This window comes from Neopelma chrysocephalum, unplaced genomic scaffold (genome assembly GCF_003984885.1).
Source record: "Neopelma chrysocephalum unplaced genomic scaffold, ASM398488v2 Primary Assembly neopelma1_147, whole genome shotgun sequence".
Classification (NCBI taxonomy): Eukaryota; Metazoa; Chordata; class Aves; order Passeriformes; family Pipridae; genus Neopelma; species Neopelma chrysocephalum.
This window is the reverse complement of record NW_020897809.1, coordinates 14,021,574-14,044,125: the sequence shown is the minus strand read 5'-3', so window position 1 is coordinate 14,044,125 and position 22,552 is coordinate 14,021,574. Positions and strand designations below refer to the sequence as shown.

The following is a 22,552-nucleotide window of genomic DNA, read 5'->3' as shown; positions in this document are numbered from 1 at the left end:
CCACCGTGCTCCGGGATGGGCAGTGCTCAGTTAGCAAGGAGCCTGAATAGGTGGATTTTAATTTCTCTGGAGGGTCTGAGCACATTAACTAGATGGCAGATTCCTCATTAGCTAGATGGATTAAAATTTGTATCGTGCCTGATGCCTATCCTGACTAATACATGTAAGTAACAGCTCGTCGTACTAGAGCTACTGGATGTGGCTTGGGTGGAGGAGAGGAATTGGCTTCTGCGGAGGATATTTGCAAAAAGTCACATTTCCACCATATGTTAGCAGGAGTCTCTTTGGATGCAGGTTTTGGATGGAGTCCTCTGTGTTGCTGTAATCTGGTTTGTCCTTTTTCTACCACTAGTTCTGAATCATACCAACTACTTGGACTCTTCTGCGTGTTTCCTGAAGGACAGTGGGAACATTTCTGCTGGCTCAGCTGCCTTTTTGCCTCTTAGTTCATCTTGATGAAGAAGTAAGGTCTGGAGCACTGAAGGAGAAATTTTGTGTCAGTAAGGAGTGAGGAGGGCTGCAAAAAAATTGGAAAATTCTGCCAAATTTAAAAAAAAAAAAAAAGGGAAAGAAGAAGGAAGGTACCATGAACCTCATCAATCCTGATTTAGGTCTGGCTTGTGACAAATCATTATGTAGGAAGGGAGATATCCCTTTAATTTTTAATAGCTTTGCCGTGAAGTTTTATTAGGCAATAATCTGGATCCTGAGTGGATAAAAGATAAGTGTGAGGGCCACGTAATTCTTTCCCCTCCTGTGCAGCTGGGAGAGGGAGAGAGGGGTCATGGGGAGCTGGCTGCCTCCTGGAGCTCAGAGCAGCATCCTTCTGTGTGCCACAAGCTTACCGAGTGCTTCCAAATGGATGTTTACAACATAAATATGTTCAGGATGTGGGTAGCGAGAGAAGTGTGGGAATAGACGCGAAGGTGCATGGGAGTGGGGATGCGAAGGGGGAGGTGTGAAGAGAGCCAGGAGAGTGTGATGCACATTTTGCAGATAACTTCTCTTCGGGTACCTCCTTCCAAAGCCTGGGTGTGGACTTCGCTGCTCCTTACCAGCGTGTCCTGGGGCTTTATGTTCGCTGGAAAGAGGTTCTCTTACCCGTCTCTGCCAACATCCCCGATCCCTTATTTCCAGAACGGTTTATTTCCAGGGAACAGCAGCTGATAATAAGCGCGGAATGGTCAAATAGCTTAATTTGTAGTTTGGTGGTTGGTGGTTGGCGTTCCTTACAGTATTTCCCAGGCACTGAGTGCAATAGACATTTCACTGGCACTTAATAAAGCCATGCAGGGCACTCCTCGATAATATAATCCTTATGCCAGCCCGGCTGCTAAAGCCATGAGTCCCTCAGGCAGTAGTAGACAACTACACTTGGTGTTGCTGCTTGTTTTACTGTTGTCTCAGATGGCTAGGCAGCATTTCTGCGATTTTAAGGCAGCGTGTTATTGCAGTATCTGGGATGAAATTACCACTTACAGTTGTAGAGGTGACAATCTGGCACTCTCTGGCTGTTGAACATCGGTAACTTGGGGAGGCTGGCGGTGCAAAGCACCTTCATTGCACTGTGACAACTACCAGAAATGAGCATCTGGCCCTCTCTTGTCATTTTTTTCCCCCTTCTTATTTGAACATCTGCTTGCCTGATTGTTTTCTGGTTTTGTTCTTTTTTGTTCTTTTTTTTTCTTTTCTGTGGCTCTTTTAATTTGTGGTAAATGCGTATTTAATGTAAGTAAGATGTTAGCTTCTGTCTAGTTTTTCAGCAAGCATTCCAGTAATTACTGGAGTACCTTTGAATGCTACAGCTGCTATTTCTAAGTTAGAGAATCACATTTTCCAAGCATTTATAACTGAATTCACATGGGTAAAACTTGGCATTCAGATTGTCGGCCCACATATCTTATTTTGTCTTGATCCTTTAAGTTAGCATATCAGCTTTGTATTTGATTGAAATGGTAAAAATGGCTTCTTGCTGCTTTGGGTGGGCTTGTAGTAGTGTTGTTTTATGAAATTGTTTTAATTTTTTTAAAATTGCATTGGTTTGAGCCCTGAAATTATTTCTTTGTAGTTACTAGTGTAGGTTGGTGTCTGTTTCTCCTTTTTTCTTTTTTTCTCCCCTCTCTCTCTGTCCTCCTTAGCCCTTATTAGTGTGAATCAGTCACTATTATTTTAATATTACTTGGTTTTCTATATTACGTCTCTAAGCAGCTTCTCAGAATGTGGTTTGATTCTTTCTCTGCTGATGTCAGGCAGTACCTTCATGCCAGAGGATGTTGGCTAAGGCCAGGCTTCCCCCTGTGCCCTCAGCGATGTTAACTCAGTTTTTCCAAATGCTCCTGGAGAGCCATGCACCCAGTTCCTGTTATTTTAGATAATTAAAAAACAGAGCCACCATGATTTCTAATTCACCTTTTCTTTTCATCACAAATAGTGTTCTGTCCGTGGGACTGTGATGTCCTGTGGATTGGCTGCACCGGCGGCAGTGTTTTGCTTTGCATTATTGGAATGCTGGGTGGATTTGAGGATGTCCCAGTGCTGTCGTCACAGTTCCAGCCCCGCGGCTGCTCTGCAGCATGAACTGACTCTCTCTCTTTTTCTCTCCCTTTTTTCCTTTTTGAGCTGTGATGTCTGGTCCAGAGGAAACGTGATTTTTGCATTTTTCTGCTCAGAAAGTTATTTTTTTCTCTTCTGAAACCGTTTTCTGGCACTCACAAGTTGAAAGGTAACAGGGGAAAAGAAAAAAACAAAGGAAGAGGTCTGAAATTTGACCTCCAAATATACTTAGTAGATGTGGTGCTTATTAGAGAGCTTTTCTGTGGAGGAAATCAGGTATAATGTGTGGTTTGTTTCTATGGACAGGCGTAGGGGTAAATGTAGGGCAGATGAATTGAACAATAAAAACTAAATTGATTGATCTGATTGGGCTGAAAACTTAAGAACTTCAGTAAATTATATTATTTAGTAACACAAATTTTGTAAAAAAGCCTCATTCTTCCAATAAAGGTCTGAGAATAAAACCAGACTTAATTAATTACCAGTATTAATTTATGCCATTTTTATCAGCAATAGTTTCATTCACATTTTAATATTTGAACTGCTTAACTCTCATTTGTGGTAAATGTCCCCTTAATAGAACATGTAAGATGATGTTCCACATGTAGTTATGCTTTAATTACATGTGTTTAGGAGGGAAACATATTCAAACTTTGAGGATAGATGGTGGAGTTTGACTTGAGCTCAGGTTTTATTTTGGTGTCACAAGAAGCTGGTATTTATAGGCCCTGTAGTGCTTGGTGCTGTGTGCATCTGCTATGGGATGCAGATACGGATGCATGATTATGGAGGAACGTGCTCAGTCAGTGAAGGGAGTGACTGGCCTGTGAACTGTCTGCAGGGCTGCAAGAATGGGCAGAAAATGACCCAAAATGCTCTTCCTGCTGCTCCACATGGTGCCTGTGGGTGCACGATGGGATGGGCTCCCCTGCTCTGTGCCGTCCTCGTGCCCAGCGCCGGGACCTGCGGCGAGAGCATCCAGACGGGACTGTGGGTTTTGGCTCATGGGCGTTCTCAGAATCGCTTAAACTCGGGGAATTCATTGCTTTGGAATTCAGCAGATTTGCACAACTCCGTGCATCTGTGCCTCCGTCAGCGCGCGCCGGCTTTCTGCTTTCCTCACCCTGCGCATCCCGGGATAAATGTCTTGTGATTAACGGCCCAACTCGTGGGCTTGGGATCGGGAGCGTCTTATCAGCAGCCCTGCGAAGCCGGGGAGGGAGCGGCAGCGCTGGGCGAGCGCGGGCCGGGCTGGGGCGGCTGCTCTGTGGTTTGTTGTGTCTGGTTTGGTTCCTACTTTTCAAGTTGCAGTTGCATTTGGTCATTCGTAGCTTATTTTCCTAGTCTGGCCAAGCCAGCAGGATCCCCGTGCGCTGCAGGGGAACATAAAACATCAGCCTTTAAGCTGGAGTGCTCAGCAGATAAGGATTTTAAGACTCTTGCATCATGCGCTGTGTCTTATGGGCTTACTTAGTATACTCCATTTGATTTAATTTAGATATTGAATAAGGAGAAACACTTTAATAGCCAGAAAAAGTACTGCACGTTGTAGCGCCTCTTCTTTCCCCATTGCCTTAAAGACAGATGGCCGGGAGGGCTGGCTTAGGCTGCGATTACATTTATTTAATTGTAGGCAGTAACAGGGTGTTTTCAAACTGCTTAAAAATGATGTTACGCCTTATCTATGAAGTGTTTCAAAAAGCCAACAAGAATTCCTTGGGCTTTTGTTTTATTTCTTCTCTTCTGTGCTTAAATGTAAAGAGCAAGTTTTCAGCCTTTGCAAGGATTAGGAAATGTGCAAAATTAGTGGATTATTCCAGTTGGATGGCTTGGGGAGGACATGAAAGTCAGCGGGTGTCTCTTCAGGGGGTGTCCCCCTTCCTGTTCCCATCTTATAAATACAAATGAAGACTGTAACCAAGTTGCTGTAACTGTTAGCTTGCCCGGTGCTGGGTAGCCATTTATCTTGCTAAAAGGTTTGGTTTGCTGTGTGTTTGTGTTGGCAGGATTAGGGATGGCTGGGGAGCAGGAGGTGCTGTTGGATGGTGTTCCCAGGAGTTAGGGAGAACCTCAGGATGTGGTTTGCTTGGCGTGGGTCAGCCTTGGTGGCCGTGCTGGTGTCACTGCTTTGCAGGAGGCTGTGTCAAGTGGGTGCTATCTGTGCACAGTATAGATTAAAAGGATAAGAAATAGCAAACCTGCCACGGAGTATTTTACTGTAGCAGTGAAGAGGGAGCTGGCAGGAAAAGTGAAATATTTGCAGCTCATGAAGGCAGCGGGCTTGGGAGTTCTGAGGTGGGATTGGGATTGTTTGCAGAGATCCCTCAGCTGGCCAAGATGCACACACTGGATTTCATCACTGTAACATGCTTGTGTGCCTTTCACTAAACACCACAAAAAGTGCCTTTGGATTATACATTTGCATTTTTATTTTATATGGCACATATTTATATAATACATTCTTGCATTTATTTATATTTATAGATAACTTTTCATTTGAGGCTATTAATTATTGCATGAGTCTGCACCACCCCGCAGTGATCACGGCTGCGTATTCTCTCTCAGTCAGTGAGAGCCTGGAGGATCTTCAGAGTGGGTGAAAATTATCCCAGACGTAGGTTTAAAAAAAGAAAGATGGAAAAAAAAAAAAAAGGGCAAAAGAAAAGCAGGCCTCCCAAAAGCTGTGGTGGAACCCGGTATTAGCAAATGCTTCTAGGAAGTTTGACTGAGAGCCATATGGCAATGTGGGGAGTATTATCCATCGCTCCAGAAGTTGGTCTCTGAATCAGCCTATTGACTTCAACAGCACTTAATCATGTGTTTTAGTTCTTCTTTGAAAAGGCTTGCATTCCTGAATCATGTCCTCCGATTTTAACCACTAGACGGTACTTTGTTGTGTGGTAGCAGACAAGTTCAGTCATATTTCTGTGACTAAGTTTGCAAGTTGTGACTGCATCACTAGTGAAGTATGCTGATGAATATTCCCCTTCTTATCAGAGTCCAAACATTTGCTGCTGTTCTTGAATTTTAGGGTGAAACTCAGTCTCTCCTGGGAAGGAGTTGGTGGGATGCAGCGGGATGCTCTGGATTTTGTATGTTTGTCTGTAGCATTGTGGATGCTGTGATGGAAATAAACAGAGGCGAAACCAGTGATCTCAAATTACTGCTCTGAATTCTCCTTTCAAAATTCCTGAGTGTTGGTGGTGATCAAGCCCATATAATAAACCAAGAACGAGTCGTGCGGATCCAAATTTGGATTGTATCTGGATGCTGAAGAACATCCCAGAGCCTCAGATGTGGCTCTGCTGTGTCAGGGATTATTTGGACTCTGGTGGAAGAAAATGATGGGTTTGTGTGTCTCTGTGGGATGTACTAGTTCACGTCCATTGCATCCATGAGTCCCCCCTGCCCTCGTGTCACTGCACAGGTGGAGTTGCCAGGTACCACCTGTGGGTTGCCAGGAGGCAAATGTGGGTGCTGGAAGGTCCAGGTGGGCTCTGTTCAGCTGCCCCAGCAGCAGAAGGGGAAGTTCATTCCTTTCCCTGCTGCAGGAGTTCCCAGGGATTTCTGCTCCGGTCTGTCCATTATTAAAAGAAACTTGGGACAAACCTGTATGCCACTACCTGGCTTGGCACACAGAGGGGAAAAATCCCTGTCCCAGCCCATTCCTGGTGAGGGGCTGCATGGGCTGCACTTTCATCCCTGATTCATTATATTTCAGCAGAAATTTTTGTCTCACCTTTCTGTGTTTTTACAGCTAAAGCAGTTTTTACTTCCCAACTTTCAACATCTGGAATTCGGTTTCAGTTTATTAAAAAAAAAAAAAATTCATAATCCGCAGTCTGGATGGAACACCAATGCCTTTGTATTTGCCCACAATTTTTAGCTTTAATTTTGTATCCTTGGCAAATGCCAGAAGTCCCAAGTAGTTGCATGTTCAGTAGCTGCCGTTTTCTGCTGAGTCTTAGGCTCAAATCAGGGGTTTTTAATTTTTTTTCATGTTAGACACTTTTCTAATTGGGGATAATACCAAAACGATTAATCAAATTAAGCATGAGAGCAAAGTGGCTGATGCACAAAGCTGTGGATAGCTGCTGTCTTCTGCTGCGAGGTTGTCTCCCTGTAGCTGAAGTTCCTTAATGGGCCTCTTAGGCTCTGGGTTTTTCTTTTTTAATAAGGTACTGTGTAGATCCCATTGACTTCAGTTGTTGATTGGGTTGCCTGACAGCCGGGATATTAAGCCCTTTCTTTGTGACCGAGTTGAAGGCCAGATTTTCGAGGATTTTCAAATGCTTAGCACCCATAATTGGTGTTAGGTTTTTGTTTTGGTGTTTTTTGGGGGTTTTTTTTGGAAAAAGTTCAATTCTCATTTGGACATCTAAATAAGGGCGAGAGATTACGATACTTGTAGCAGCTAATGTTACTGGGATATGATTTTTTTTTTAGTATAACCTGGCTAATGTGCTGGTTACTTTACTATCCCAGTAAGTTTTGTTCTTCTGCATTTCTGCCTCGTTTGCAGATGCTGAGCATTCCTGCAAATTCTGGTCTTGGAGGAGAAACTTCCTCGTTTCAGCCACATTTTTTTCTATGTTTTCTATAGTGAATGTGGGGGAGGGGGATGGCAGCATGAGTTGAGTAAATTAGACAACTGTTGGAAAAAAAGGGGGACATGCAAAATCAAGTGTTCTACTTGCGTAATCTGTTTAACACCAGCGAGCCACGGAGCCTTGTGGGACAGGGGAATAAAAGGAACATCTGTGCAGGCCACATGGCATGCTCTGGAGGAGCCCTCTGTCCCAAACAGCTCTGCTCTATTTGCAAATAAAAGCTCCAACCAACATCAAAAAGTTGAGGTGGATCCCAGCTGAAAGGGGAGAACAAATGTTACCACTCGGCACAGTGAAGTTCCCCTTGCAAGCAGCCTTTGTGGTCTTTTTAAGGATGCTTCGGGCATGTGTTTCTAATGGCAATTCATTTAAAGAGGAAAAAAGGGAGGGGCAAAAAAGGGGGGGGGAAGGAAAAAGGTTATTTTGCAAGAAATTTTATCTGTATTGATGCATTTTAGGAAATTGTTGAGTATCTCAAGCTACAATCAAAATAGATAGAAAAAAGAATAAGGATGCTCTGATTTTTTTTTTCGGGGGGGGAGAATGTGTTTTGTTTGACTGTTTTGGGAGGGTTTTTTGTCCTCCTCCCCCCCGATGTAGACATCTTGATATCCCAAAGCTTTCCAGCTGATATTCCTCCCCTTATTTTGCTGCTGGTGGCTGGTAAACAACTCCATGGTTAGGCAGAGCCCTGGGAAGCTGCTCTGGCCCCACTCCCCCAGGACATTCACTGGAGGGGAGGATAAACAAGCCAGCAGTACATTTTATTTCCACTGAAAACCTGTTAGAGTGCAAGGACACATCTAGTTTGGGGCTTTGCATTTTCTAGGCAGGCTGTACTGTTTTTAACAGAGTCATGTATCAGCAAGCTGGGTAGTCTGTATCAAGAAGGCACATAGTTTTTAATATGTAAATAGGAAAGGATGGTGTTTCATCTTTATTCCAATGTACCCAGGGTGGCAATAACGCTTTTTAAATCCCTGTGAAACAGATTGTATATGGCAAAATTAATGTCTCAACTCTCCAAGTATTTTCTCTAAAATATTTGAATTTTTGGGTTTATTATGCCGCTTGTTTAAAATAGCGAACGATATCAGCCGTGCATTCAAAGCTTAATTGGTGGAACACAGATTTATCCTAATTTAAAACAGTCACTTAAAAACAGTTTTGTATATATGTATACATGGGCACAACTTTTCATACAGTTGTCTGTTTTGGAGCGGTCTCTTAGGCACTGATGTACAAGTTGAACCTGTTTTCTTTTGTGCAACATGGCTTTGAGAAATCATTAGTTAAAACAGAGTTCTGTAGTTCCATTGCAGTCAGTAAACAGCCTGACATGAGTCGTGCGTGAGATGATTGAAGTTCTGCCTTTGATCAGGCTCTGATTGTGCCAGATATAATCCTGAGGTGTGTGTGTATCTATATATGTGTATATGTGTGTTGGGGAAAGCTGCTTTAAAGAGATTTGGCCAAGTGACAGAATAATGTGTCCATCAGGAATTGCCGTGGCAGGATGGTGGTGGAAGAGCAGCAGTGGAACTGCAGCCATGTACTCATCCGTGTCACCCACTCCAGGCAGGGCATGGGGATCTGGAGATGCTTTGGGCCATTTTCCTCTTTTTTCAGTCACATTCGTCATTCCTGTTTATTTCCTCAGCCCCTTTCTTTCTGACTTGTGGGGCTCCTTGCTATTGTTTCATGAGGACTTTTCCTCTGCTGTCCATTTTCTTCTTTAGGCTGGGCTCTGTTCTGATGCCCATCTGGTAGCAGTGGGGTGTTTTGCAGCTCACTGTGATGGCTTGGGAGGTTTTGCTGCACCGATGAAGGTCAGGCGCAGGTAACCCGGCCAGATCCAAGTAGCAATTCCTGACTCGCTCCGGTGGAGCACGGGAATTTCACATACTTCGTTGTGCAGCCGCCTGCCTTTTTCCCCCACTGCACCTCTTCTCATTCCCCTGAGCACACGGTGATGCATCAGCTGCCTGTCAGGTGGGTCCTGTCCGTTGTACAGAGCTCCCTTGCACCCAGGCAGCCCTTGGCGAGGGGTGGCACTTCCAGCCTGTGCCCCCCTCCAGGCACTGCTGGATGTGATGCACTGAGCTGTTCCTTAGGTCACAGCCTAAACTCTTGACAGCTCTTTAGTGCATCAAGGGCTGCAGCCAGTTTTGCAGTTTGATGTATGAAATGATGCTCCCAGTTCCTTCAAAAGCCCCGGGAGCAGCCAGACCCCTGGTGGAGATGCAGGAAGAGGGCCTGGGAGCATCAGGGAAAGGTGAGGGACCTCATGCTGATGAGATGAAGTCCATAGTGATTTGCCAGATTGTCTGAGCTGTGTGCCTCTGCCTTTGAGATTTAAATAGTGAAATATTAAAACTTGTCTTTCAAATCTGTTCAATATTATGAAGATTAATTTTTGTTGGGGGCAGATTAATAGGTTTCCTATTCTGATTAATACAGTGATAATAAAAACGTTGTGATTGCTGGAATTAATGAAGCCCAGGTTCCTGTTTCAGGGTTTGATTGACTTTATACTTCAGTTATGCTAGAGCTGCTGCATCTCATTGCCCCTTACTGAGCTGTAGCCCTTGAGGAATCTGTATGAGAGCAGGGCAGCACAGAAGGTCTGTGTTGGAGGTCCCATCAAATAACCTTTTGGGAGAGAAGGTTTGTCAAAGAGTGATCAAGAGTTTTACTCATGTTGCAGCATTATTAGAGTTTCTGTGTCTTTAACCCAGCACGCTATTTTTGTGAAAGTTGTAGAAGAGGAGTGGCCAACTCAGATGTGTGGGCACATCATTAAAAGCTTCAATTTGTCAATGCCAGATCGAACTCGAGTGTGTGGGTAGATCATTAAAGGCTTCAGTTTATCAGAACCAATCTATAATCTGTTCCTCTCCCTCCTCCACCCTTCCCCTCAGCAGTACACGTAGTTTCCACAGGTTCTCCAGTGTTGAGGTCCATGGAAGTGCCTCTGTGCCCCCAGGCCATGCTGGGCTCCCTCCTTGGCAGGCAGCCTCTGTGCTGGGCTCAGCCTGGAGCTGCCAGTGAGCCAGCTGGCTCTTGGAGACAGCTGATCAAATGGGTTTGGAGGCCTCCAGTGGTGCAAACCCCAGAGTTAATGCTGTGAGAACTAGTCTTTGGGAGCTCTCTGCTCCCATTAATCCGAGGGATTCAAAAGATGCAGGTGGGGCTGGGCACAGAAAGTACATGGTGATCCTGTAAGCTTTGTTCCCTTGGGAAACCTGGCTGAAGAAATGTTTTGTGGGGTATTATGGTGAGGTCAGTTTTCGATGGTGCAAGAAGCATCCAGTTTTCCAGGTGCACTGTCAGAGTTCAGGCCTGATACATCTACCTACTCCCAGTACTATTTCTTGTTCCTTGTGTAGAAGCTCTCCCAGCTTTCAAACCTCCTTGTTGGCAAAACAGTGCCAAGATATTCCTTATGCTTGAGGAGGGATGCGAAGGTGAAGAGTGATCTGGAGGTGAGGACAGTGCTTCTGTACATTGTAGCCCTCATCTGCCTCAGACCAAATATATTATTTGGACAATAATTTTGCTTCAAAAGTCTCAAACATGAACTCTTTTAGCAAGCATTAGCCAAAATGAGCCTCAATTCCTCATCTTCTAAACAGGGCTAATGGTACTTTCCTGCTCCACAGACATATCATGGATAGAGATCACTAAGCAGTTGAATATTGTGGTGCAGCAGGTCAGCTGGAGAAATCCTGCCCCAACATATGTAGATGCAGTTTTTTGCTCAGCTACAGACCCATCTGCATATCTGTCATCAAGCACAGCAATAAAGCAAGGCTCGGATATGTGTTTCTGACACTGCTCCATTGCTTCTCTCAAGTGCTCTGCTCCTCATGAATAAAATAAAACTGATACAAGATGCAGGTCACTTTTGGTTTGCAGGTGTTTCAGAGTCTCCAAGAAAGAAGTCATGTTTAGCATAAATGCTGTTTAAAAACCCCTTTTGGATCTATTTTTATTGTGTAGCACAGTTTTGTAATAGGGTCACATAATCCCTATATTTAGATTTCTGAACTCTTGTGATCTTTGAGCCATTGCATTGCATTCAGCGAAGAACAGGAGAAAGCCCCAGGGCTAGAGAAGTACCTGAATTTTGTCTTAAAAAATTTCATGCAGTTGTTGCTAAGACAGAAGCTTCCAGATGTTCTCAGGAAGGCAGCAGTGGGCTGCCAAAATAATAAACTCCACGGTATTAATTTGGAGATGGCAGTACTTGCCCCTGTCAGAGCCCTGGTAGATGTAGGGAGGCTGGGAACAGCCTTGTGGATGCTATGGAAGGAGATAGTTTGGGAATGGAGTCAGAAGCACCACATGGTTTTTGCTTTCATGTTTTTTCTCGCTCCAGTCCTTCAGGACAGTTTCTTCCGTTGCAAAGTTTGTTTTCTGCACTGGGATTTATTGCTGCAGATCCTGTTGTGTAGTGGTCCAGGGAGCAGAGGGTCTTCCAGTGCTGATGTATCTGTTGGGAATGAGTGCCCTTCTCCAGTCTGGGCAGGCACCAGACCTGCTGTTTAAATCCCATGTGATTCACGGGTGTGATGCAGAACAGCCCCAGGAACACCTCTGGTTGTATTTCTGAGTATGAGTTGTTACTCAGTGCAGATACTTTATCAGTGAAAATATTAATACATCTTATTTTAAAATACCCTTATTAGTAAAATGGATGTTTCATTTGTACAGGGAGCAGCTTCCTCTGAGCTAAGCTTAAGCTCAATCTGTGTTACTAATAGCTGGGGAAAAAAAATACTAATTGGTATTTCTTAACTGATGTTTGCAAATTTTGCCTTTCCACCCTGAACATCAAATAGTTTTTATATGTGTTTTTCCTTATCTCAGAGGAAAGATTAATGCTAACAAGAGATTCTACATTTTGTTAAGGCTTTATCAGGATGCAGTGAGTGAAGACAGAGAGTAAATAGTTCAGAAATTCAGAGAGTGTTATATTTTGATAATGCAAAGTAGGTTAAAGTATCTGGATTTTGTGCTCAGTGCAGTGTTTTTGAGCAGAATCTGGATTTGGATGGTGACACATTTTGGTATTTAGAAGGAACATAAGCTCGCCTGTCGGAGGAGCACGTTGCAAATGTGAAATAAGCATGTCTCTAAAAACCTTTCTTAATATTGTAAGTTTTGGTTTTATTTAAAGCCAAATAAAGTCTGCTGTGTGATAATGTTTGATACATAGACATGCTCCTATAATGCTCCCCCCACCTCCAGGGTTTATAACCACCTTTTATTTTCAAAGGAAAACGATAGGCTTTGATATGATTCTAACTGAGTGAAGTTTTAAAACTTTTTTTTTGTCTTTCAGTCTCCTGAGAACGTTTTTTCTGAGTGACTCCGGCTTCCAGACACATTTGCCATGAGAAGGGTTTTGATCCTTTCCTGTATTTGCCCTGAGTCATGAATGGATATGTGTGATGCCGGCAAGTAAAACTGGTGAGTCTCCAAACCTGAGTTTGCAGCAACTCTCACTCATTCTTTTTTACAAACTCTCTTTCCCTCACTCTTTTCTACCCTTTTTAATATGGTGGGGGTTTGGGTTTAGTTTTTGTATTGTCTGTGTTTAATAGCAAGTCACCAAAATAACCTTCATTGTAATGAAATAGCAGAGATACCAAGTATTGGCAATACAGAAAAAATATTCCCTTCCTTCCTTTCTTCTCTTCATCCCATCAAATCCTATGAACTGTGAGGCCTGAAATTGAAGCCGTGCAGATAGACAGGGTCTAAACATGCTTATGTGGGCAATGCATGTCATGATTAAATATGAATATGGAGAGGTCCCTTTGCCATCATGTGTCACATGATGGACTCTCAAAGGAGCCATTGCCAACAAATAATTAGCTCCACTGTTTGCTGCACTTGCATCCCAGTGACAAAATGGTGTCACTGGTACACAGGAGAGTTGCCTTACGTGCTTCAGCTTGGCCTTGGAGGCTCCTCCAGCCTGGAGGAACAGGGAGACCAAGCCTCTAATACCCAATTTTGGTCAAGCTTGAGAGGGTGGTATGGAGCAGCCCCTTCTCTGTTAATGGCCAGTTTTCATTTCCCAGTGGGATTATCAGCTGAGGAGCCTCTCAGTCCCTTTTGTGCCATGTGAGTGGTGGTTGTGCCTTTCCCAGCCGTCCTCACCCCACTGCAACCTGGCACTGAAGCCCTCTCCTCTCACCTGCCTGCTCCTGACTGCCTCCCTTCGTAACTGGGGTGAGAGGAGGGGCAATATTAGTTTAGGAAAACCAGAATCATCTGATTTTACAGCAAGATTGGAAGGTCTATGTAAGAAATCTTTCAAACCCAGGAAATCTGCATAATTAAATTGTGTAGGAATTGGGAGCACAAATTGTTTTTTAAAATAAATGGAGATTTCTATTATATATTTAATAACTCTCTGTGTGTTGGAAAGTGCATTTCAATTCAAAGATTATAAAACCTGAGAAATTCACACTTCAGTGAATTGTGACTTTTTTTTCTTTTTTTTTTAAGTTCCCATTTTTTTCTTTTTTTCCAGAGGTAGCATAATTACCATGTCATTTAGCAAAGATTATAATAGCTGTTCAGTTTTTACCGACTGGTGTAGTAAACAGTTGAATAAACCCATATGGCAGCTCAAAGTGTGCATGCAGGAGAGGGATTCTTACCATTTCCTTCATGTCTGAATTACCAACCTCACTGATATGACTGAGATCCCCAAACAGGGACCAATTCCAGACTTCTCCAGTCATGCAAAAATTTCTCACTGCTCTGTCGCATATGAATCAATTGATTTTAATCACGGTGGTTAGGTAATTAATTATTTCTTTGTGCCTATGAAGTATGCATGGGAAATGTGGGGTTATATGCAAGGTACATGCCTCGATTTAAAGCACTCTGCATTTGCTTAATGCCTCTTTAATAAGTGTAAATAGTGCCTGGGGTGTGAATCTTACCATCCAAGTACTATTAAAGATCAAGGCTCCTCTAAGGCTGGCACAGGAGAAGTGTGGCATCACTGGGTACTGTCATAGCCCCATGGTAGTGCCTGTAATGACACTTTGTGTCTGGTCTCACTGCTGGCAAATGGAAGGACTGGGAGGTTTTGAAGCATCCTCTTAAAATACCTGGTTGAGTTACGGAGTTATGAAGCTGTAGCCAACCAGCATCTGGAGAAAAGACAAAGTGTTCCAGTAGTGTGCCCTCTGGATACCTTCACTATTAAAAAATAAAAGCAATGAGAAGAAGAATTGTTAACTCTCTCCAAATGCTGGCTTGAACAAAGAAAAAGACTCGTGCTGTTCCTTCTGAAATTCACTTACTTCCAGTTATCTTAAAATTTTCATGTCACATAATAGCTTTAAAATACCTTCTGAATGCATTAGACTCTCTCTAGCTGCTTAGAAAACACTGCAAAATAATAATAGGAAATGACCAAGCATTGAGCATTCCCACTGGAAAGGAGCAGTTGGCCCAAACTGGTGCTTGTGTTCATCTTAACCCTGATGTACGACCAGCCCTCCACCATAATTCTATCAAGAGATGGTAAGTTGCCTAGCAATGTGCTGACTGCAGAGGGTACATGTCGAGCTAATTCAGTTTTTGTTCTCGTTTTCCTTGAGAGTTCAGCTTAAAGGAGTGATCCTTTCTCCAGCTGCAGCAAGAGCCACTTCTCAGCAGTCTCTCTTGTTCCCCGCTCAAGTGTTCCTGGTGATGTCAGGAATTCATTCACCGCCATACGCGTTTTAAAAGTTTCCAGCTTATTGAGTAACCAAATGTGGTTTCTGCTGATTGTGTTGACTGAATACGTAGGGCCCTTCGAAGAGGCAAGGGTTTTATTTAAAGCAGAGCGTTTAGTTGTATACCATTTTATGGCAGGCAAAGGTCATCTAGGGTAAGCAGCCAGAACAGTGAATTGCCTCATTGCAGCACCTCGGAAAATGAGACAGAAAGATACGGTAAAAGGTTTTAACAAATTGCTCATAGTTATACATTTTTAAAGTCGAGGAACTGGTGCTGTGTACATTTTTAAATTGGAGATAACCATGCTTGTACGATAAATTGAGTTAAGAACAGAACAAATCAAAATAATGGGGTGGTACTAAAAACCTGGTGGTGCAGTGAGTTGGCGGCACAGCGTGTGCCGGCGGGGCTCGGTGCTCTTGGGAACCTGCCGTGTCCCTGCATGGCCGGAGGCATTTCCATCAGGATTGTGGGGTCCTTTTTGTGGAAGGGTGCCCCAATTCTACCTCAGGCCTCTCCTCTGGCTCCTGATTACCCAGAGGGCTGTGTCTGCCCATGATGCTTCTTGCAATAGCCAGGGAACAAGAGCCAAAGGGGCTTGTCCACAGCTCCGGGACAGGAGTGGGTTCCCCCAGGCTGTGTGTCAGTGGGATGGGGGGAGTAGGGAGAGCTCTAGGAGCCAAGCCCAGCATCCCCCTGGCAGAGCTGCTTGTTGGGAGAGGTGGCAGCAGCCTGGAGATGCCACTTCTGTCCTTGCAGGATCCCTCTTGCTCCTTAAAGCGTCAGTGGCTACTGAAAGACTTTGTTTTCCTGAAACTTTTCTGTCCGTGGAACTTTCTCTGTGGCGGGGGGAGGAGAGAAGAAGTAATTTTAACAATTTAATAAACTACATAATGTAAGTTTTATAAGCTGGTGTGAATGCTCCTAAGTATTTTGGTCTTTTTTCATAACACAATGAACCTAATATTGGTAAAAATACAGATCTTAGCTGCCACCATAAAGAGAGGCTAGATTTAATAAACAGTTATGAATGTTGGCAGCTGCCTATCAGATTGTATAACATCGGCTATAGCACATGAAGACAGTGTCAACTTACATTTTATCTCAGAAGTATTTTCAAAGCATTTATTTTGCTTTCTCTTGAGTCCTTAACCTAATTCAAGTTATATAATTGGCGGAATATTTTTCCACACCGCTAATTGGCTGGGTGCCAGCGTGGAAACCATTGTATGACTTGATGATGATCAGGAATTAACATGACATTTGCGTGGTGGTAATGGAATACATTAGTAATGTAATTCATGACTGTAAGAAAGAGACCATCATCTCCCACCTCTGATCAGCAGGAGGGGCTGGGAGGATGATGAAATGCTCCCAGCAGGCACCTCACAGCAGTGGCTGGCCAATCTCGATGTCAAATTTAGTTTTAAATTCTTCAGACAAAGCTGTAATGCTTACCAATTAATTACTACAAATGTCAATTAAAAATCTACCAAATAATGCAGTAAGATTAAATTTCAATTAAAAAAATTACATTTAACAAGGAAGATACAACATTATTTTAATGAATTCTGCTGAAGGTGACAGTTTATCTAGATATATTTATACCGTGTAGGTGGATCTAAATTCATTGGATGATGTTAACCATGTTACTCCGTGTACATATTAGTTTTGAAAATTATTTCTACTTTGGCTATGTCCTGAACATCCTGGGGCATCAGGGGCATTTCTTTGTCACCAGGAGAGAGGGGGATTTCACGCCTTCTCAGTAAAAAAATCTTGTCACACCGAAATTTAAGGCTTTATTGTAGACCTCTGTCCTGACCAAATTTGCAATAGTTTTCATTCCTTTATATTTAGAAAAACACATAGAGAATTTTTGTTGTGGTAGTAGTAGAACAAGCCCTGACTTTTCTATGTTTATGATTTCTTGGGACAGTTTTTCAAGTAATCTGTTTTATCATACAAATAATATCCATTATTCCAATAAATCACATAACAGAAAAAGAATTTGCTGTGTGAATGTGATGAACTTTATGTCCCGAGCAGAGATTTTATCTTCAAAGCTTCATCTTGGCTCAGTAGAAGTTGTGAATGCATAATTAAAATCACCTAGTTGATACTTGAGATGCTTTAAGGTGTATTTCGAACCAGGAGTGGCACAGCAGAGATGTCACATGGTGTGTGAAGTTGTGAGTTTGCACAAATTGCAAGTGTGTGTACGACAAACTCTTGTAAACCACCTGCATCTGTTGGATGCAGAATGTTAACAGCGCAAAGTGGGGTTTGTAGCTGGAGTTCTGGGTTGCAGTACCTCTTTTTATTGAACAGGACAGTTCTTAGGCTGTTGGAGATGGAGGTGCTGGTGCTCTGGGAAGGTGTGAGAGCCTGTACATGCTGGTGTGGCACAGGGGCAGAACTGGGGTGAGAAAGTGGCTGCCTTGGTATTAAAGCACTTGGGAACCAAGGCCTCTAAATGCGATCTGAAGAATAATTTCTCAGCTTCCTTGAATTTTTTTCCCCACAAGATTTTATTATGTTTTCACACCACCATATCTAGGTAAGAAGGAAGACATAATTGAAGAAACCGATTTTATGTGTCAAGCCAGCATGGAAGGAAGTCCCTCTCAGGGACCAGAGGCTCCTTTTCCTTGGCACTGCTGTGTCTGGAGCTGTTGAATTTCAACAGGTTTTAACTTAAAATAAAATACAAAAAATTACAATGCGCAGGCAGAAAATGGGAAAAGCCAAACAACTGCTCCTGGCAGGTTAAAGCAGTGATATGCTCTTTACTAGACAGGCTTTGCAGGTCCCTTGGGTGCTGCTCATGCTTTGCCCATTGGTGGGTGAATGCAGCGGGCATGGTCTGTGTCTCACTGCTGCAGTTCAGACACCTTTGGGTATTGGTGACAGCTTTACAGGATCATTCCTGCTTCGTGCTATTATCTGATAAAACTATCACCAGCAGGAGATGGGAGACAGCCTTTTTTTTTCCCATAAGGGCCTCAGAAATGGATGCTGTGGAAATGTAAGAGCAGCGGAAACATTTTCTCACCAGCCCTCACAGACAGCAAGGTGATGGAGAGAAAGGTGGAGCAAGGCAGAATCATTTCCTCACCAGAAGCCAGAAAGCTTTAAACAAGGAGGCAGAAAGGGAAGAGTGGGAGCACATAACATCTTTCTGCCAGGGGATAATGGCATGAGGAGCTTGTGGGTTTGGGGCACCCACTGCTCAGGCAATTAGGTGGCAGCTGGAATTCCTGCTCTTAAAAACCCATCTTTCCAGGGGCTTTCAGCTCTACACGGGACCAGTAATTTTCTGATTTGAGCTCTGGGAGGAAGCTCTTGCTCTGGTTGTTGTTTGAGAAGTGTCTGTGGTACAGCAGGAACTGAGCACCTTCTGTATCCCAGGTTCTGCTCCATTGGGGGGTCCCATGTGGAGCTTGTGCCCATCCCAAGCCCTTGTAGTGTCTGGTCTCCTCATTGGGGTGTCCCACATGAAACTAGTACCCATCCCAAGCGCTCAGGATGGTGTCAGGTCTCTTCCTGAGTTCCTACAGGTGAAGATTTCTGCCTTTGGTAGGGAAATGCTTTTCCCTTTCTGTAAGAGTTGGCCAGACATCTAGAAGAAAAAGTGTCTTTGACTTTGGGGGAAATATTTATATCTCTTTGGGTTGGTTTTTTTCCCCCCTTACTGTAGGGTTATTTCAGCAATATTGCATTAAGGAAACACTGAGCTGGGGGAGGAAGCTTAAATAAGCTGCCCTCATATTGCCAGTTTATTCCAAGCTTTCATCCACTGATTTACATGCCATCTGAAATAAAAATAGCCAGACTTCAGTGGTTTGTTTACCTTTGCTGATACCACTGTGGGGTGACCTGAGGAGATGTAAAAACTGTTCTTGCTCTGACATTTGCATGAGCTGTGAGGTGAGGTGAGAGGAGACAGACGCTGCACGAAGTGAAAAGGCAACAGGGTTTATTAAGTCTTTGTCGTACTGTGGTTTATAATATTTAGACAACAGCAAATATCTCCAGGGAGGGCTTATGAAATGAGAGACTAGAGAAAGCTCTACGAGCTGATGGCAGATTCTGTCCTCTTCAGGTGGCTGTGGGGTGGTGGGATGTTGGGCGTGGGGAGGGGGCTGTGAGGGTCACACATAGGGGAGTCTTGGAGAGCTGCTTTGGGAGGAGGATGCAGACTTAAAGTACCTGTGTTGGACAAAGTCTTTATACTGTCATCATGATAATGCTCCTGGGGGAAACAGCCTGAAATACTCTTTGTCTTCATTAATACTTCTTCCCCAGCAGAGCCTTAAGAGATCATCCTCATGTTCAGATATACAAGAAAACCGAATATAGAGTTGTTTGTCATGAAAATCCCATTTATATACAGCGGCTGTAAAATCCCAGATGCTGAGCGGAGAGGGAGGCTGCTCTGTCATCAGCCAGTCGAGGGGAGAGTTGACTATAAAACTGAGCTGTAATTCCCTCTTGACAGGGGTGTGGTGGTTGTGTCTTCAAACAACTTCAAGAGCCTGCCCTGCCAAGCCTTTATGGATTTTGTTCTCACAAACTGGGTAATAGATAAATCTGAGCAAGGGGATAGATCTAGATATAGACACATATGAAAGGAAGACCTTTGCTCTAGGAAAATATCCATCATTGCTTTTTAAAGTGTGGTTCAGGACTTCAGTGCAGAGAGTCTGAAGTGTTTGGGGTCCTTTTGTTGCAAAGGAGGTGCTTTGGGCCTGGGGCTGCTCTTGACATCTCCCAAGCATTCAATATCCCCTTGACTCCAGGGCAGCAGGATGTGACCCTCACAGAAAGACAGATGGCATTTGGGAGCTTGATGCTTATTGTTTTCAGCAGAGCTCTACTGGAACCAATAAAGTTGCTGCCACCACTGCTTGGAGCAAAAGTGACTACAGCTGAACAAGAGACACAAAATTATCAATTAAAAAAGACATCGCCAAGCCCATTATTTTACTGTTGAAAAAACATCTTGCTTCCCAGTTTTTTTTTTCCCCACATGGAGTGAATCTTTGGGATATTAATGATTCACTGTCATGTTTGTTTAACATATTTTTTAGACAATGCCTTTTTAGGGTCAAAGCCTGAAGTTTTTCTCCATGTGTTTCAGCTAGAGAAAACTCCCAGTGTCTCAGTGGGGCCTCTTCTGAAATAAGTGAAGACTGATTTTTCTCAACTTAATTGGGAATTTCATCTGAATAAACAGAGAAAGGCCCAGGCTTTGTTTTTATAAAATACTGTAAAATGATGTCCTGCTGAACAGTTAAGTGCTGCTGGTGGGCTGACTCTTACCCATGAATTTGGTGCCCAGAGCCCTCCACACTGGCTCAATTCTCACGTAGACCACCATTACCCCATGGTCTCCTGCCTTCCTTCCCAACCTTGCCTCATCCCTTGCTTTGCCTGGACCTCTGGGACACAGCTCAGTGAGCTAAAGACAGTGTCATTTTTAGAGATTTGGCCTTAACCTGAAATTTCCATGTTTTTGTGGGTTTAAGTCAAACCTTAATACTACTTCAGCATAATGTTTTTGTGGTTTAATGTTCTTACAGTTTTTTACAGTGTTTCTTTTAAATTCTGTCACTGAAGTGTATGAGAGTTGACAAGTGTAAATATGTAGTTAGACAATTTCAAAAGTGTATTATTTACTGATCGACCATAATGGCTCCAAAGGAGCCATTATGCTCAATCATATCATGTCACTCTGTGGCACTTATTATGATGGTAATATGGATATGCATATTATTTTTTTAAAGCATGAGAAGCGTTATTGTGCGTGTGTAAAAGCTGTTTTTAATTGTCAGTAATGCTCTGAGCTTTTTTTAATACCAAGAATTTAAACCACCTATGGTTACCAGCCTGCAGATTGTGGAAGCAAAAATCCATGTCTACAGGAGGATGTAAAAAGCCACGCTTGATATTCACAGCAATGTGACCATGGCTCTTTTATAGCTTTATTAAATCCGAGGGCAACCTAGAACCCTAACCTGAGAGCTTGGCAGGTAAAAGCTTTCCATTTTATCTCTGCAGCTTTCATCTGCTCCTGTAAGCTCTTTCCCTGACTTCCTAATTGTGTTTGCAACATTAGCAAATGGCTGGTCTGAAAATACCACGCGGTGCAAGTCATGGCAATTCAGGGACCTTTATTTTTTTTTTAAGGTGTCACGGAAGATGTCTTTTTGTAGCACCGGGGTAGAGAAAGGAGGAGAGAAGGCAGAATGAGAGCAGAATGTGAACGTTGAACCATGTAAAATAAAAGAAAGAGACAAGCAGAGAGCTGGGAGGGCTAAATATGCTTCAGCCTTTCAGTAGAGCTGGTTTCAGTTGAGAAAGAGGTAAGAGAGTGTAAGCAGTAGCTTGCTTGCTGGAAATGTCGTTTGTGGAGAAGATGGGAGGAGAGTTTGAGTTTTAATGACTAGAGGTGAGGAGCTAAGGTGCGAATTTGGCATGGCATACGACAAATCGATCGTGGAGCAATAATTAGGGAGAGGAGGAGGAATCAGAATTGTTTCTTAACTTAGAAACAAGGATGTGACTGGCTGCTGGCTGTTGCTACTTGGAGGCAGGTAAAAAAGAAAGGAATCTGTTGGGCAAAGTCCTCACCGCAGAAGACACAATGAAGGTAAAATCCAGTTTGTGGTTGTGGAAGAGAGATGTGGAAAATGAAAACCCAGTGTTGACCAAGAGCTCTCCATTGTCCAGCAAGGCAATGGGCCATCTGTGGGTGCTGCAGGACTGGTCTGGGAAAACCTCCTATTGGGAATGCATTTTGCTTCAAATATGGAAGATTAACCATAAGATGCTAGAACGAGCCAAATTTGAGTTCTTCAGGAGTGGAAGGACACATACATGTAATTTTTCAGATCTTAACTGATAACAGATTTCTTTGCAACAGTTTTTATATTAATAAAAGTAACAAGTTTTTTGTGGTTTTTTTTTAGCTAATTCTGCACTAATTCTAATTCGTCTCTCTTTCTGAAACTGTAATAAAACCAACTGTCCTCTTTATACTCTTGAAATACTGAACAAGAAACATAAAAGCAAGTAAATGCGCTCTTACTGTTTCTGTCCTTGACCTACATAGAAAACTGTATAGTCAGGCTCAGCATTGAGTCTTGTATTTGTGAAAAGTTGAGGGCAAGTTAAGCTAAATGATTTCTTTTGAAATACTTCTTGTTTAGAAAAGTTACTTATTGAAGTCTTGTCACCCAAAATATGAAATATCAGTGCTATTTCTGCTGGGATCATTAGTTTAATATTCTGAATAAATTGTGTAACTGCTGGTTTGTATAAGAGGATGGAATTTATGAAGCTGCAGTGCATTTGTACACACACATGCACTAGCACACAACACTTGTTGATGATTCAGAGAAGGAGTAGAGTAATTCAGCTCTTGGACTGCCTCACGTGTGATTGGCTTCCTTTCTGGGGGACTTATTTTAGGGAAAAATCAATGTCAACTGAAAAACATTCCATTCTGAAAAGACAAAAATTCCCCTACTTGTGAAAATGTGTCTTGGCAGCTGATTTAACTTATGATACAAGATTTAACACTTTTCACTAAACATGAATTTTTTACCATGGCAACAGCTACGTTACGGGCC

General features: G+C 43.0%; 1 protein-coding gene across 3 annotated transcripts in view; it reads left to right on the top strand.

The window, feature by feature from the left end:
- The first annotated feature begins 2,705 nt into the window (after positions 1-2,705).
- Positions 2,706-22,552, top strand: part of FOXP1 (forkhead box P1) — a 345,834-nt gene continuing 325,987 nt past the window's right edge. For all 3 annotated transcript variants that reach the window (XM_027700822.1, XM_027700816.1, XM_027700819.1), the window contains exons 1-2: positions 2,706-2,722; positions 12,511-12,638. The gene's annotated coding sequence lies outside the window, so the exon portion shown is untranslated. The remainder of the gene's footprint in view (positions 2,723-12,510; positions 12,639-22,552) is intronic.